Source organism: Oncorhynchus masou, chromosome 5 (genome assembly GCF_036934945.1).
Source record: "Oncorhynchus masou masou isolate Uvic2021 chromosome 5, UVic_Omas_1.1, whole genome shotgun sequence".
NCBI classification, from domain to species: Eukaryota; Metazoa; Chordata; class Actinopteri; order Salmoniformes; family Salmonidae; genus Oncorhynchus; species Oncorhynchus masou.
The window spans coordinates 16,578,242-16,594,881 of NC_088216.1; the positions used below are offsets into that span (position 1 = coordinate 16,578,242).

At 43.9% G+C, this 16,640-nt stretch overlaps 1 pseudogene; it reads right to left on the bottom strand.

The window, feature by feature from the left end:
* Positions 1 to 1,369: 1,369 nt before the first annotated feature.
* LOC135534343 (zinc finger protein 883-like) lies at positions 1,370 to 15,425 on the bottom strand (annotated as a pseudogene).
* Between the last annotated feature and the right edge of the window lie 1,215 nt (positions 15,426 to 16,640).

Here is a 16,640-nt window from a genome sequence, read left to right on the forward strand (position 1 = left end):
TTACAGCTGTAATGACCCTTTGGGAAGAATTAAACTTGGTTAAGCTTCTCTAGTGTCGGTGAGTTATTTACTCTGAAAAATTAGAACCTAACAGTATATACCGTATTCTATTCCACTGTATTTTAGTCAATGCCACTACGACATTGCTCGTCCTAATATTTATTTATTATTATTATTTATTTATTTAATTCCATTCGTTTACTTTTAGATTTGTGTATTGTTGTGAATTGTTAGATACTACTGCGCTGTTGGAGCTAGGAACACAAGCATTTTACTACACCTGCAATAACATCTGCTAAATATGTGTATGTGACCAAAACAACATTTGATTTGAGATGGGTAAATAATCTGGATGGGTATCTCATATTTTACATCTGCAATGTATAAGAGTTTGTTTTGTAATATTAAAATGCCAGATGGTCATGTTAGCCTGTTGATACTTTCAGATTGATATGAGGATGTTAGCTTCTTGCTAGCTGAATACCAGGGCTCTCAGAACCACGCTGTGGAGAGATGAGGATCTACTGTTCCATATGGGGTTAGGGTAGCACGTGGACAGCGTGGAAGCATTCATATTGGAATTGATGACAGAATGGATTTTAGTTTTTTGTTGATGGACATCTTGTACTCAGACATTTGAAACGATAGAAAGTCCATTCTAACTGTGAACATTGTGGTCTTTGTATTTTATTGTATTTTTGTTGTTGAAAGCAGAGCCACTACTCTTTCTGCAGTTCATTTTGTACTTATTGTACATATTGTTTTTATGCACTTTACTAACAGATTTTTTTCACTTGATGGTGATTTAGACTGAACTTTACTTGATGGTGACTTCACCTTACATTATCCGATTTTAAATGTAAGCTTTGACAAAATGAACAAACCCAAATGAGTTGTGTGTCCTGTGCTGGGTTTACTTTCGCCAGGCTACACTGATGTTGTCATTGAGTCCATCTCCACACAGACCACTGTAGCTCTCAGTCAACTGACTCCAACAGACTCACCTGTCCAGGAGACTGGAGACATTTAGGTCCTTCTACTGTTTAGGAGTATCTGCCTGCATCCTCACTGCTGACTGGGGCTTTGAGTTGGTGTACCAGATGTAGGTGGAGTTGTCAGAGTACAGGTGGTGCTACAGGTCACTTTGAGTTGGTGTACCAGATGTAGGTGGAGTTGTCAGAGTACAGGTGGTGCTACAGGTCAGTGTCAGATTCCTCTGCCCCTTTGTCACTCACTCCCTACATAACAAGGGACTTGCTGTGGGGTCGTACTGTGGTGACCTGGTCCTCATGTTCAGAGCGGTGTATGTGTCACTGTTAGGATCAGGCGGACTCTATGTTGGAGAGAGAGACACACACAGAGTCATGGGTAACTGCATAAGAGGACTTTAATGTGTTTTTGTATTGAATACATGTATCGTGGAAATTACTACCAGGAACTCAGTCAAACTTTAATGAATAATTATTTTATATCAGCCAGCTGGAGAAATTGCAACAAACATAATGCACCACAGTACACATCGGTCAGGAGCTCTTTCGGGGCAGTCCCGTTTGTTCTCTTATATACTGCTTACACAGACAAGTTACATTTGCATGATTTACATTATTCATCATGAATTCATCATTAACATTTGGTTCCTGCATGTGACTGGCGTCATCTATCTTAACTTATACAACTTCTTCTGGTCATTCTGCCAAAGGGTCTGAGGGTTCATGACCATCTCTCCCCTCACATCTCTACCCAGCCTCTACAGGAACCAATGATTGTATACGACAAGATGAACAATTTTTCTTCAGACAACATTTCCCCCACACATGAATACACACCTGGTATTGTTGAAATATTATTCTACATAAAAGTTATTTAATAGATAATAGGAATTAATTAAATACAGCTCTGAACACCCCCACCAGACACACACGGCACTCCTACTCCGAGACGCTTGACACATGGATCCAGAGCTGCATATTATCTACACGTTACCATGGTAATCAGACTTAAACAGTTAGAGAATGGGAGTTGGATGACTCTTCACAAGATGTTTTCTATTAAACTTTTAGGGATCTGGAACCGGTGCCAGAGAGGAGGGAGATGAAAGAAAACATGTTTGAGCTTTCTGGTGTTTTTTCAATGACCCTGAATAAGCAAAGCTCTTTCCACATAGACAGGAGTAAGGTTTCTCTCCAGTGTGTGTGAGCTGGTGTGTAGTCAGGCTGGAATCTTGAGAAAAACTCTTCTCACACTGATCACAGCTATAAGGTTTCTCTCCTGTGTGTATGCGTTGGTGTTTAGTCAGGTGTTCTGACGTCCTGAAACTCTTCCCACACGGATCACAGCTATAAGGTTTCTCTCCTGTGTGTGTGAGATGGTGTTTGGTCAGGGTGAAATCTCGAGCAAAACTCTTTCCACATTGATCACAGCTATAAGGCCTCTCTCCTGTGTGTATGCGCTGGTGTGTAGTCAGGTGTCCTAAATTCCTGAAGCTCTTCCCACACTGATCACAGCTATAAGGCTTCTCGCCTGTGTGTATGCGCTGGTGTATAGTCAGGTATCCTGAACGATTGAAGCTCTTCCCACACTGATCACAGCTATAAGGCTTCTCTCCTGTGTGTATGCGCTGGTGTGCAGTCAGGGCACCTGAATGATTGAAACTCTTCCCACACTGATCGCAGCTGTAAGGCTTCTCGCCTGTGTGTATGCGCTGGTGTGCAATCAGGTTTCCTGAACGATTGAAGCTCTTCCCACACTGATCACAGCTGTAAGGCTTCTCCCCTGTGTGTATGCGCTGGTGTGCAGTTAGGTCTCCTGATTGATTGAAGCTCTTTCCACACTGATCACAGCTGTAAGGCTTCTCTCCTGTGTGTAAGCGTTGGTGTATAGTCAGGTGTCCCGATTGATTGAAGCTCTTCCCACACTGATCACAGCTATAAGGCTTCTCTCCTGTGTGTGTGCGTTGGTGTTCGCTCAGGGTTCCTGAATGATTAAAGCTCTTCCCACACTGATCACAGCTATAAGGCTTCTCTCCTGTGTGTATGCGTTGGTGTGTAGTCAGGTGTCCTGAATGATTGAAGCTTTTCCCACACTGATCACAGCCATAAGGCCTCTCTCCTGTGTGTATGCGCTGGTGTGTAATTAGGGATCCTGAAAGAATGAAGCTCTTCCCACACTGATCACAGCCATAAGGCTTCTCTCCTGTGTGTATGCGCTGGTGTGTAATTAGGGATCCTGAATGATTGAAGCTCTTCCCACACTGATCACAGCCATAAGGCCTCTCTCCTGTGTGTATGCGCTGGTGTGTTGTCAGGTGTCCTGAACGATTGAAGCTCTTCCCACACTGATCACAGCTGTAAGGCTCTCTCCTGTGTGTATGCGCTGATGTGCAGTTAGGTCTCCTGATTGATTGAAGCTCTTCCCACACTGATCACAGCTATAAGGCTTCTGTCCTGTGTGTATGTGCTGGTGTGCAGTCAGATCTCCAGACATCCTGAAGCTCTTCCCACAATGATCACAGCTATAAGGCTTCTCTCCTGTGTGTATGCGTTGGTGTGTAGTCAGTGCTCCTGATTGATTGAAGCCCTTCCCACACCAATCACAGCTATAAGGCTTCTCTCCTGTATGTATGCGTTGGTGTGTAGTCAGGTGTCCTGATTGATTGAAGCTCTTCCCACACTGATCACAGCTATAAGGCCTCTCTCCAGTGTGAATCCGCTGGTGAATTATCAATTCTGTCTGTTTAGCAAAACTCTTCCCACAGTCAGAACAGCAGTGGTGAGGTTTCTTCCCTGTAAGTCTCTGCTGGTGTTTACTGAGATGTTCTGATATGGAGAGACTCTTCTCTTTCTTGTCAGCATCATGTTGTTGTTGAGGCTCCCCAGATGATAAGCCCCTCCCACTGAGAGAGCAACGGTTTGGGCTGTCCTCTGTGAAACAAAGACAATGAATAGCAGGTTAACTGATGGGACTTTGATAAATGCAGAAAATTGCGTGTGACCATGTTATTTTAGATTAGCATATTTGATTCTGAAATTCAGACATGAAATTATGTGAAAACTATTTCTAAGATTCATACTTTCAGTTTCCCTAACTCACTGCTGTCATGACTTTCCCTCCTGGTTGATGGGGGGGGGGGGACTTTAACGTGTTCTAGGACTTTAACGACCGGTCGTAAACTCTCTCTCTCGTGTGTGGCAGTATCAAGAAGTCAAAAATCCTTTGTGTGTAGAGAGAATTTGCCGCCAAAACGCCAACATCCAAAAGTGGATAATGAAACAATATATCTCCCATACAGAATGTGGGAAATGGTTGGTGGGGATTCAAACAATAATCATGTCAACAGTTGTTTTGCGTATATCTAAATACAGTTGAAGTCTGAAGTTTACATACACCTTACCCAAACACATTTAAACTCAGTTTTTCACAATTCCTGACATTTAATCCAAGTAAAAATTCCCTGTCTTAGATCAGTTAGGATCACCACTTTATTTTAAGAATGTGAAATGTCAGAATAATAAGAGAGAATGATTTATTTCAGCTTTTATTTCTTTCATCACGTTCCCAGTGGTTCAGAAGTTTACATACACTCAATTCGTATTTGGTAGCATTGCCTTTACATTGTTTAACGTTTTGGGTAGCCTTCCACAAGCTTCCCACAATAAGTTGGGTGAATTCAGGTTTGTAGGCCTCCTTGCTCACACACGCTTTTTCCCGTTCTGCCCACAAGTGTTCAATAAGATTGAGGTCAGGGCTTTGTGTTGGCCACTCCAATACCTTGACTTTGTTGTCCTTAAGCCACAACTTTGGAAGTATGCTTGGGGTCATTGTCCATTTGGAAGACCCATTTGCGACCAAGCTTTAACTGATGTCTTGCGATGTTGCTTCAATATATCCACATAATTTTACTTTCTCATGATGCCATACATTTTGTGAAGTGCACCAGTCCCTCCTGCAGCACCCCCACAACACGATGCTGCCACCCCGTGCTTCACGGTTGGGATGGTGTTCTTCGGCTTGCAAGCCTCCCCCTATTTACTCCAAACATAAGATGATCTTTATGGCCAAACAGTTCTATTTTTGTTTCCTAAGACCAGAGGACATTTCTCCAAAAAGTACAACCTTTGTCCCCATGTGCAGTTGCAAACCAGAGTCTGGATTTTTTTATGCGGTTTTGGAGCAGTGGCTTCTTCATTGCTGAGCAGCCTTTCCGGTTATGCCGATATAGGACTCGTTTTACTGTGGATATAGATACTTGGTACCTGTTTCCTCCAGCATCTTCACAAGGTCCTTTGCTGTTGTTCTGGGATTGATTTGCACTTTTAGCTCCAAAGTATGTTCATCTCTAGGAGACTGAATGTGTCTCCTTCCTCAGCGGTATGATGGCTGCATGGTCCCATGGTGTTTATACTTGCGTACTATTGTTTGTACAGATGAACGTGGTACCTTCAGGCATTTGGAAATTGCTCCCAAGGATGAACCAGACTTGTGGAGGTCTACAATTTTCTTTGAGATCTTGACGGATTTCTTTCCCCCCCCGATGATGTCAAGCAAAGAGGCACTGAGTTGAAAGTAGGCCTTGAAATACATCCACAGGTACACCTCCAATTTACTCAAATTATGTCAATTAGCCTATCAGAATCTAACACCATGACATCATTTTCTGGAATCTTCCAAGCTGTTTAAAGGCACAGTCAACTTAGTGTATGTAAACCTGTGGCCCATTGGAATTGTGATACAGTGAATTATAAGTGAAACAATCTGTCTGTAAACAATTGTTGGAAAAATTACTTGTGTCATGCACAAAGTAGATGTCCTAACAGACTTGCCAAAACTATAGTTTGTTAAGAAATTTGTGGCAACGTGATGAAACCACCCTCCAATGCGAGTGCATAAAAGGACTCCTAACAAAATGTACATTAGACCAGACATTGTGGAGCGGTGAAACACGTTGAAATGGTTGCAATTTAAAAAGAGACCAAAACGTGCCGGGTTGCTGCCGGTGTGGAAAGTGGTCGTAGCTGTACCCTGAATAATCAACCATTGAGACCAGTATACGGACAGTGTTGAGCTGGACATCACAAACGGTAAGACTCTACAAGACCAGAAAATGGTAACATAAAGACAATGTCGGAACATTCAGTCTGCAGCTGTTTAAGTACTTTAGTCTAGTAAACTCGACCGAGGACCACCGCGATTGAAGGATCCAGTCTATTGAAGACGAGAGGAGAAGAACATTTCCCTCCCACCACCGTGTGGTACTCTGATGTATCCATTCTAAAACACATTTCCAGAACAAAGAAGCCTACGACTACAACTAAGGACACTGTGACCTCTGGTGAACAACCAGACTTCAATCGAACTACTCCCCATATAGACGGACCGTATGTTTTCAACAGAGAGACGACCAAGACATACAAGTGTAAATATATACATTGCAATTATTTTCGAATGATCAGTTATTCATGTGCAAAGTATTCATTCTCATGAGCATAGCTTCCACATGCATATACCAGCCCACACTCTTGGTCTCTCCCGCTCTCTTTATCTTGCCCCTTCCTTTCATTGTGTGACAAGCCGTCATATCGGTTTAGTCAACTAGGGACTTTTCCTTGCATGATGTTAGTAATTAATTCAACCTATACTGTGTGAGTATGTATTTCTATGTGGTAGTTAGTAAATAAATTAGCCAATTTGTGTATCACTGAATTCAGAATGAAACTGATGAGGTAAGAATTAATAATTGACTGTGATTGAGGTAAGAGATATTTATATCTGTAGAGTTTAGTCGGGAGGTAGTAACTCGTTAAATAACTTCTCCCGTGGTGCCCCAAGTTACTACTGAGTTAATTGTTACATGATTAATTTAATCACATAATGATTGTTGTTTTGATAAAATAGCAGTCAACACATTAGTCATGTCACGACAGTGAATTCGTGCAAAATAATGACACGTGCGCTGCTCGTGCATGCACAGATGAAATATTCCTCTATGAATCTGATGAAGGCCTTTACATGTCCTAATGAATTCTCAAGATTGCTCAGGTGTTTTCAAAGGCGTATGCTTACCTCGATTATGACCTTAAGCCAATTAAGATAAACAGAGTAAGAAATTTACATGACTAATGCCATACTCGGGCCAACTGCCATAACTAGTTTAATGTCAAATGATGTGTGCATGTAAACACACTCATTGTAGGAGCACTAGTTATTTTGTTGCTTTGACAAAGTCCTTTTTGGAGATTATTATCAATGTGATTAGTGACCCTCATTTTAAGGTCAAACCTGTTACATGAACTGAACTCTCATTTTAATATGGTTTAACTATTCCTTTTAAAGAAAAAAGATACATTGAACATCTAATAGTAAAATCAGAGTAAAAGCAGGTGAGCTGGTTCTACTTTTTTTTTGTCAATTTACTGCTGTTTTGTGTTGGAGAACTGAGCAAGTCAACCCTTTAACCCAGACATGCTACCAATGTTTTAACATTTACATTTTTTTGTGAAGATTGCATTCTCCCTGCTGCACAAAACAACCCTCCATTCCCCATGTCACACTCATTTTTCTGGATCCTTTAAAGCACTATTTTACCCATGTAATCGGCTGGTTTTGTTGTTTTCAGTAGTCCCCTGTTACGGTCAACCCTGTTACATGCTGACCAAAGCAACCCTGTTACATGCTGACCAAACCAGGCACGCGTGTATCTGCGCGCGCCATCACGTGCGCGTTGATTTTGTTCATCCACACCAGAAGCGATCAGGACACGCAGGTTGAAATATGAAAACAAAATTAACCAATTATATTCATTTGGGGACAGGTCATAAAGCATTAAACATGTTTGGCAATTTAGCTCGCTAGCTTGCTGCTGCTAGCTAACTTGTCCTGGTATATAAACATTGGGTTGTTATTTACCTGAAATGCAACTGACAATTAATCCACAGATAAAATGGTAAACCGAATTTGTTTCTCATCATCTCTCATCCTTCCTTGAGGCTTCTTTTTCTTCTTTGAACTTTATATGGCGGTTGGCAACCAAGTTTACAGCTTTACTACAACCTACCGGAGTGTGGACCTAAATTCATCTTTCAATCACCCACATGGGATATGCTCCTAAAAACCAACGAGGAGATGGGAAATGCCGAACTTGCAGGCAGTTGAGTGTCACAAATTGAACCAATTTCTATTTGACGATCGCTGACGCCCGCGAGCAGCGTGGGTGCAATGATTGAACACCATTTATGTGCATGTGACGCGAGCAGTGTGGTCAGCATGTTACTTTATTTGGCACATAGGCACTTGGTGTAGTAATATTTTAATTCAATGTTTTGAAATGAAAAAAAAAATACATGTATTTAGATGTACATGACAGAATGTTAAAATTAGGTGAAAAATATTTTTGGACCAAGGTACACTTAAATATCGGTGGAATGACCGATATTTTCATCAATATATAATTATTCAATTAATGACTAAAGTTCATAGAGATGGCAGAATTCTGATATGACGTCATTATTTTAGCACCATCCACTGAGTTCTGAAACAATGGTGCGCAACGTTGTGTTGATTTATTGGAACATTGAACAATCTACTTTTTTGGTTTTTCAAATTGCCGCCATCTTGAAGCTAAAATTGGGATCACCTCCGCTATCGTTTCAGAAGCAGACTGTAGTCTAATCTACACACCATGGTTCTTACTTAATGAAATCAAATCTCCATCTTCCTTCTCTTCTTCTTCTCCTCTCTGCCCCGGTGTTTTCCTGCAGTCAACCAGACCCAGCAGTAAAGCGGTCCCGGGAGACGTTTGACCTGGGGACTCCAGGAGTGTAGAGGGGAACGGAATAGCTTTGTCCTGTTGGACACAAGAAATATTATTCATAGTTAATTATTAAACTAAATATTTGATTAATTTAGTCTACAACTCTGATTGATTTGGGTGTATCCCTAGAATAACTCCTTTTCCTCATATGCTCAATCGTTCACTACTTCCCACTAATCTAATAGTATTGGGTTGGTGGAGGCATGGGCTAGTTTCCACCATATTTATTATACCAGTCATTTCCTTTTGAAACAAAGAGGAAGAGGCGACTTGTGGCTTATTTGATTGAATATACGTTCCATAATGATTAGGTTGTTATGATGTACTGATAAAAGAAGGACACGTGACATGCCAGCAACTTTGAGAAAAAACACTGAATGGCCAGGTTGACACCAGCTACCACAGCCACAAAGTCATAAACCACCCTTTTCAAAAATGTATCTTCCTAAAATGACATCTTAAACCTGATCTTAACCACACTGCTAACCTTATGCATGACCCTAAACTTAAAATCAAAAAAGAACATTTTCCACAAAAAGAATATATCTATGATATACATTTTTGACTTTGACTGTTAACAACTGCCTTCCATTTTTTTAAAGTATTTGTCATTGCCATTACATATTAGAAGGCAATCGCTGGGAATTCATTATTGGGTTTAGTTACAGGAACGTGGTGTCTCACCCCACAAAAGGGGAGCTACAGAAAAGTTAGGAGAATGAACATGGACAGAATAATAGCTTTGGATGGGTGGGTGAGAACCAGAAGAGGCAGATGGGATTGTATGTCAGGGACTTTAGCCCCACGGTACCTATCACTGTGAGTCCACCATGGCTCCTCCCACCTCCAGTAGTTGGTTTACACGTGTTGGAGAGAGTAAAGTAGGACAGGGAGTTGATCCATGATCCAAGGCAACTGGAAACTATAAATCGTATCCAAGGTAATTGTGTAGTTTAGAGTGTGTAGACTTAGAGTGATTATCTTAATTTACCGAGGTTAGCTAGCCAGCTATTTGTCGTCCTTAACGTAGGAGTCACTGCTAGCTAGCTAGCCAACAGCTAGCCAACGTCTTCCGAATTGAACTTCAACAAGCCGGTCAACATTCCGCCTCGCTCCACAGGTAGTATCACATTTTCATTTCACTTCATTACAGTACAACGGTTTGATTTGTTTGATCGTAGCTAGCTAGCTACATAGCCATCTTTGTATCTAAGACAATTGTGTAGTCTGGAGCGATTTTCTAGGTTAGCTAGCCAGCTATTGTCTTTCTTTTAACGTAACGTTACGTAATCAACACTGCTAGCTAGCCAGCTAGCCCCCGAATAGCAGCACTGTAGAAACTATTACACTTGACGGAACGACTTGATTAGTGTAGTGTCAACAACGTAGCCACTGCCAGCTAGCCTACTCCAGCAGTACTGTATCATTTCAATCATTTTAGTCAATAAGATTCTTGCTACGTAAGTTTAACGTTCTGAACATTCGATAAGTGTAGTCCACTTGTCATTCCAATCTCCTTTGCATTAGTGTAGCCTCTTCTGTAGCCTGTCAACTATGTGTCTATCTATCCCTGTTCTCTCCTCTCTGCACAGACCATACAAACGCTCCACACCGCGTGGCCGCGGCCACCCTAATCTGGTGGTCCCAGCGCGCACGACCCACGTGGAGTTCCAGGTCTCCGGTAGCCTCTGGAACTGCCGATCTGCGGCCAACAAGGCAGAGTTCATCTCAGCCTATGCCTCCCTCCAGTCCCTCGACTTCTTGGCACTGACGGAAACATGGATCACCACAGACAACACTGCTACTCCTACTGCTCTCTCTTCGTCCGCCCACGTGTTCTCGCACACCCCGAGAGCTTCTGGTCAGCGGGGTGGTGGCACCGGGATCCTCATCTCTCCCAAGTGGTCATTCTCTCTTTCTCCCCTTACCCATCTGTCTATCGCCTCCTTTGAATTCCATGCTGTCACAGTTACCAGCCCTTTCAAGCTTAACATCCTTATCATTTATCGCCCTCCAGGTTCCCTCGGAGAGTTCATCAATGAGCTTGATGCCTTGATAAGCTCCTTTCCTGAGGACGGCTCACCTCTCACAGTCCTGGGCGACTTTAACCTCCCCACGTCTACCTTTGACTCATTCCTCTCTGCCTCCTTCTTTCCACTCCTCTCCTCTTTTGACCTCACCCTCTCACCTTCCCCCTACTCACAAGGCAGGCAATACGCTCGACCTCATCTTTACTAGATGCTGTTCTTCCACTAACCTCATTGCAACTCCCCTCCAAGTCTCCGACCACTACCTTGTATCCTTTTCCCTCTCGCTCTCATCCAACACTTCCCACACTGCCCCTACTCGGATGGTATCGCGCCGTCCCAACCTTCGCTCTCTCCCCCGCTACTCTCTCCTCTTCCATCCTATCATCTCTTCCCTCTGCTCATACCTTCTCCAACCTATCTCCTGATTCTGCCTCCTCAACCCTCCCTTTCTGCATCCTTTGACTCTCTATGTCCCCTATCCTCCAGGCCGGCTCGGTCCTCCCCTCCCGCTCCGTGGCTCGACGACTCATTGCGAGCTCACAGAACAGTGCTCCGGGCAGCCGAGCGGAAATGGAGGAAAACTCGCCTCCCTGCGGACCTGGCATCCTTTCACTCCCTCCTCTCTACATTTTCCTCCTCTGTCTCTGCTGCTAAAGCCACTTTCTTCCACTCTAAATTCCAAGCATCTGCCTCTAACCCTAGGAAGCTCTTTGCCACCTTCTCCTCCCTCCTGAATCCTCCTCCCCCTCCCCCTCAACCTCATCCTCTCTGCAGATGACTGGTTCTGTCAACCATTTTGAAAAAAGGTCGACGCCCAACAATCCGATCCATCGGAGTTTCCGATGTCACTCACAACTACAGACCAGTATCCCTCCGATGTCAACAACTACAGACCAGTTCTTCTTTCTCTCCAAAACTCTTGAACGTGCCGTCCTTGGCCAGCTCTCCCGCTATCTCTCTCAGAATGACCTTCTTGATCCAAATCAGTCAGGTTTCAAGACTAGTCATTCAACTGAGACTGCTCTGCTCTGTATCACGGAGGCGCTCCGCACTGCTAAAGCTAACTCTCTCTCCTCTGCTCTCATCCTTCTAGACCTATCGGCTGCCTTCGACACTGTGAACCATCAGATCCTCCTCTCCACCCTCTCCGAGTTGGGCATCTCCGGTGCGGCCCACGCTTGGATTGCGTCCTACCTGACAGGTCGCTCCTACCAGGTGGCGTGGCGAGAATCTGTCTCCTCGCCACGCGCTCTCACCACTGGTGTCCCCCAGGGCTCTGTTCTAGGCCCTCTCCTATTCTCGCTATACACCAAGTCACTTGGCTCTGTCATAACCTCACATGGTCTCTCCTATCATTGCTATGCAGACGACACACAATTAATCTTCTCCTTTCCCCCTTCTGATGACCAGGTGGCGAATCGCATCTCTGCATGTCTGGCAGACATATCAGTGTGGATGATGGATCACCACCTCAAGCTGAACCTCGGCAAGACGGAGCTGCTCTTCCTCCCGGGGAAGGACTGCCTGTTCCATGATCTCGCCATCACGGTTGACAACTCCATTGTTTCCTCCTCCCAGAGCGCTAAGAACCTTGGCGTGATCCTGGACAACACCCTGTCGTTCTCAACTAACATCAAGGCGGTGGCCCGTTCCTGTAGGTTCATGCTCTACAACATCCGCAGAGTACGCCCCTGCCTCACACAGGAAGCGGCGCAGGTCCTAATCCAGGCACTTGTCATCTCCCGTCTGGATTACTGCAACTCGCTGTTGGCTGGGCTCCCTGCCTGTGCCATTAAACCCCTACAACTCATCCAGAACGCCGCAGCCCGTCTGGTGTTCAACCTTCCCAAGTTCTCTCACGTCACCCCGCTCCTCCGCTCTCTCCACTGGCTTCCAGTTGAAGCTCGCATCCGCTACAAGACCATGGTGCTTGCCTACGGAGCTGTGAGGGGAACGGCACCGCAGTACCTCCAGGCTCTGATCAGGCCCTACACCCAAACAAGGGCACTGCGTTCATCCACCTCTGGCCTGCTCGCCTCCCTACCACTGAGGAAGTACAGTTCCCGCTCAGCCCAGTCAAAACTGTTCGCTGCTCTGGCCCCCCAATGGTGGAACAAACTCCCTCACGACGCCAGGACAGCGGAGTCAATCACCACCTTCCGGAGACACCTGAAACCCCACCTCTTCAAGGAATACCTAGGATAGGATAAAGCAATCCTTCTCACCCCCCCCCTTAAATGATTTAGATGCACTATTGTAAAGTGGCTGTTCCACTGATGTCAGAAGGTGAATTCACCAATTTGTAAGTCGCTCTGGATAAGAGCGTCTGCTAAATGACTTAAATGTAAATGTAAATGATAAATCAGTATTTTTTGCCCATATATACAGATGGATCAAAAGACCCAAGGACAGGTCAGACTGGACCAGCCTTTGTTGAACAGGAAAGTGGCTGTGAGGAGACGTATTACAGACCACCTGGCTGAGCTGATGGCCGTAGCTGTGTACATGTCAGAGCTGATGGCCGTAGCTGTGTACATGGCAGAGCTGATGGCCGTAGCTGTGTACATGGCAGAGCTGATGACCGTACTGCAGTGGGCGGAGGAAGTCAAACCATACAGTGTAGTTATATGTTCTGACTCATGTGCTGCGTTTATGAGTCTACAACATTTAGCTCACATAGGGGGCGGCAGGGTAGCCTAGTGGTTAGAGCGTTGGACTAGTAACGGAAGGTTGTGAGTTCAAATCCCTGACCTGACAAGGTACAAATCTGTTGTTCTGCCCCTGAACAGGCAGTTAACCCACTGTTCCTTGGCCGTCATTGAAAATAAGAACTTGTTCTTAACTGACTTGCCTGGTTAAATAAAGGTCAAATAGCAGACAAGGAGCACGACATGAGTGAATTCAAATTCCTGCCCGGGTGAGACAGATGGGTGTCCATATAAGCTTTGCTCGGGTCCCAGCCCATGTGGGGGAGGAAGTAGATGTGCTAGCTAAACAGGCAGTTGAGGTGCCAATGAGCTAAGGGAATGATATGGGCAGAGATGGCAGGAGCAGTGGAACAGTGACAATAAGGGCAGGCCTCTCATTGTTTACATTTTAGTAATTAGCAGAAACTCTTATCTAGAGCGACTTACTGGAGCAATTAGGGTTAAGTTGCTCAAAGGCACATTGACAGATTTTTCACCTAGTCGGCTCAGATTACTGGCCCAACGCTCTAAACCACTAGGCTACCTGCCACCCCTATTCCAGGTACAGAGTAAAGTAGTGGAGGATGGTAGAAATGGACAGAAGAGAGGAGGCTTTCCTTACAAGGCTAAGAGTAGGACACAGCCAGCTGAATAAGTGATTAAATGTGATAGGAAATCATTCAACAGGAAGATGTGATTACCTCCAGGAAACAGAGACAGTGGAGAATGTACTGATACAGTGTGGGCAGTATGATAGGGAAAGAGAGAGACTGATCTAGTATGAGGGAGAACGGGCTACAGGAATTTAGTTTGATAAGCATACTGAGTAGAACATCATAAGATAGAGTTGCAAATATTTGTATTTTTTAAGTGAAACGGGGCTGGCAGATGCAGATAGGATTTAGTTCTTTGATCCCTGTCCCACAATACAGTAGGTGGCCTAATGCACCATAACGTTGGATGCCAACAGCCAATAAACCCCACAGAAGAAGATGTCTTTTCATCGTAGAGTGAGTATCTGGTCATATAATGGATCATCAAACTTTCAAATCAGTGGAGGTTTAACAGGAGGAAGGAGAGATAAGTAAGTAATAGACACAGATTCCTAAACATGATAAAGTAGTATGTTACTTTGCCGAAGGAAAACAAATTCCAACAAGTTTTACCGTCGTTTTTGTCCATCCACTAACACAGTCCACAGGGATGTGGTGGATCACAGATTATGAATACTAGGCCTAGACTTTTTAGATAGCACATCTGGCCTATACTGTTAAAAGGAAATCAGACTTACCGGATCCATTGTTGAAACTATGCATTTCTTCGCTTGTCTTAGAAAATAAGCTTGTTGGCTACAGTAGTACAGTTACTTTGTTTTAAGAGTTCCGGGAGTCCTTAACGAAACACAAAACATGGCGACAATGTATCTTGCTTCAGATCTGAAACCAGTAGTAAACAAAAACATCAATGCCAGTTCAATTTAAAACACATATGACATTCCTGCGCCACAATAACATTGTCGGCGAGGATGGCTAACTAACGTTCGTGTTTGATTCAGATCATCCGTTTTGTCATAAAACAGCCTAGCTAGGTAGCGAAATGCTAACTAGACTCGGGAGTTCGTGTGGGACATATGTGCTTCAGGAGTCTGTGGGTTTGATATTATTCCACCATGGGCAACAACGACTGGCTACTAGTTCGTTTTCTGAGTAAATTATCTCACATACAGGAAAATATCTGTAAGGGTATGAGTCGAGAAACCTGCATATTTTCCTCCACCGTAGATAATGTCACGATTCCAAATCTATACGATATTATAGAGAACAAGTAAATTATCTCACATACAAGGAAACATTTGTAAAGACGAAATTGTTCCGCTTTTTCTTCTTCAGTGGACTTTATTGGTGTGTGTCAACCAATATTTTGCATTATCGCCCCCAACTGGACTATGGAATAAATTCATTATACTTTAGGGCCGCCTTGTTTACAGTATGGGTCGCGACCCGGACCTGTTAATGGTGGGTCGCGGCGTGTCAGTGTATATTTATAATTGGTACATTAATTACTGTTATTGATTTGGCCAAGTGCATCTGTGCTCTCTGTTCAGTGCGCTTTCTGCTTAATTAAGCAGCGGTCTCTGCTCAGTTTGGCAGCTGCGCGAGTGAGAGATGCCTGTGTGCTTCCGGGTATACCGGATCTCTTTTTCTGCAGTTTTCTTGAAGATCACTCCGCGACACACAGGACGCAGCGCCGTCGTTCAGGCAGCAGATGAAGCGCTGTCAGCCACTGACTTGTCATTCCCACTCGCCGTCGTCATCAAATGGGCTCATGCTCGCCATAGGTTCTGACTGAGCTCAATTGTCATGAAACGCATATACAGCGATGAGGTTCTCTGTCTTCCATACAAACTTATAACGAGGAGCGCCCACAATATGTTTTATGTGTGGAAGTGCTTAGCAATGAGACTCGCATAACGAGCAAATTATTAAAACGACACGTCCTGACCAAACATCCACAGCATGATGGTAAACCCAGGGAGTTCTTTCAGAACAGGGTTGAATGCTTCAGGAACTCTCATAGTAGTAGATGTGAGTTTCTCTTTCAAACAATCCCCTGGCCTTGTACACGGCTAATAGCTCACATTCGCCAAAACAAGATAGCTACTGATAGTGCAAACCTAATTAACAGTACAGACTAAGATGAAAATTATTTTTGTTTTGTTGAAAACGAGTCTAGATTGAAACTTGCTGTTAAAATACAATAATAATTGTTATTCTTAACTGGAATGAACTGATTGACGCAAGATGCTTTTTGAGGCAAACACACTCAGTTCTGGGTTGTTCATGTACAATAGGAAGCGGTCTCCTGCCTGACTGAGAAAGCAGTAGATGTTCTGGTCCAGTTTGGCACCACATACCTATGTGAGTCAGGGTTCTCAACTCTGACACTTAAAAAACATGTACAGAAACAGTTTCAAGGCTGAGCTTGACCTCAGTGTTGCACTGTCATAAACAGAGCCCAGAATAGACATGCTCTCATTAGGACTGTGTGGGGGTTTTCTGGTCTACAGATGTGATCAATCACTTTATTCCAGGTCAGAATAAAAACATATGTATTGTA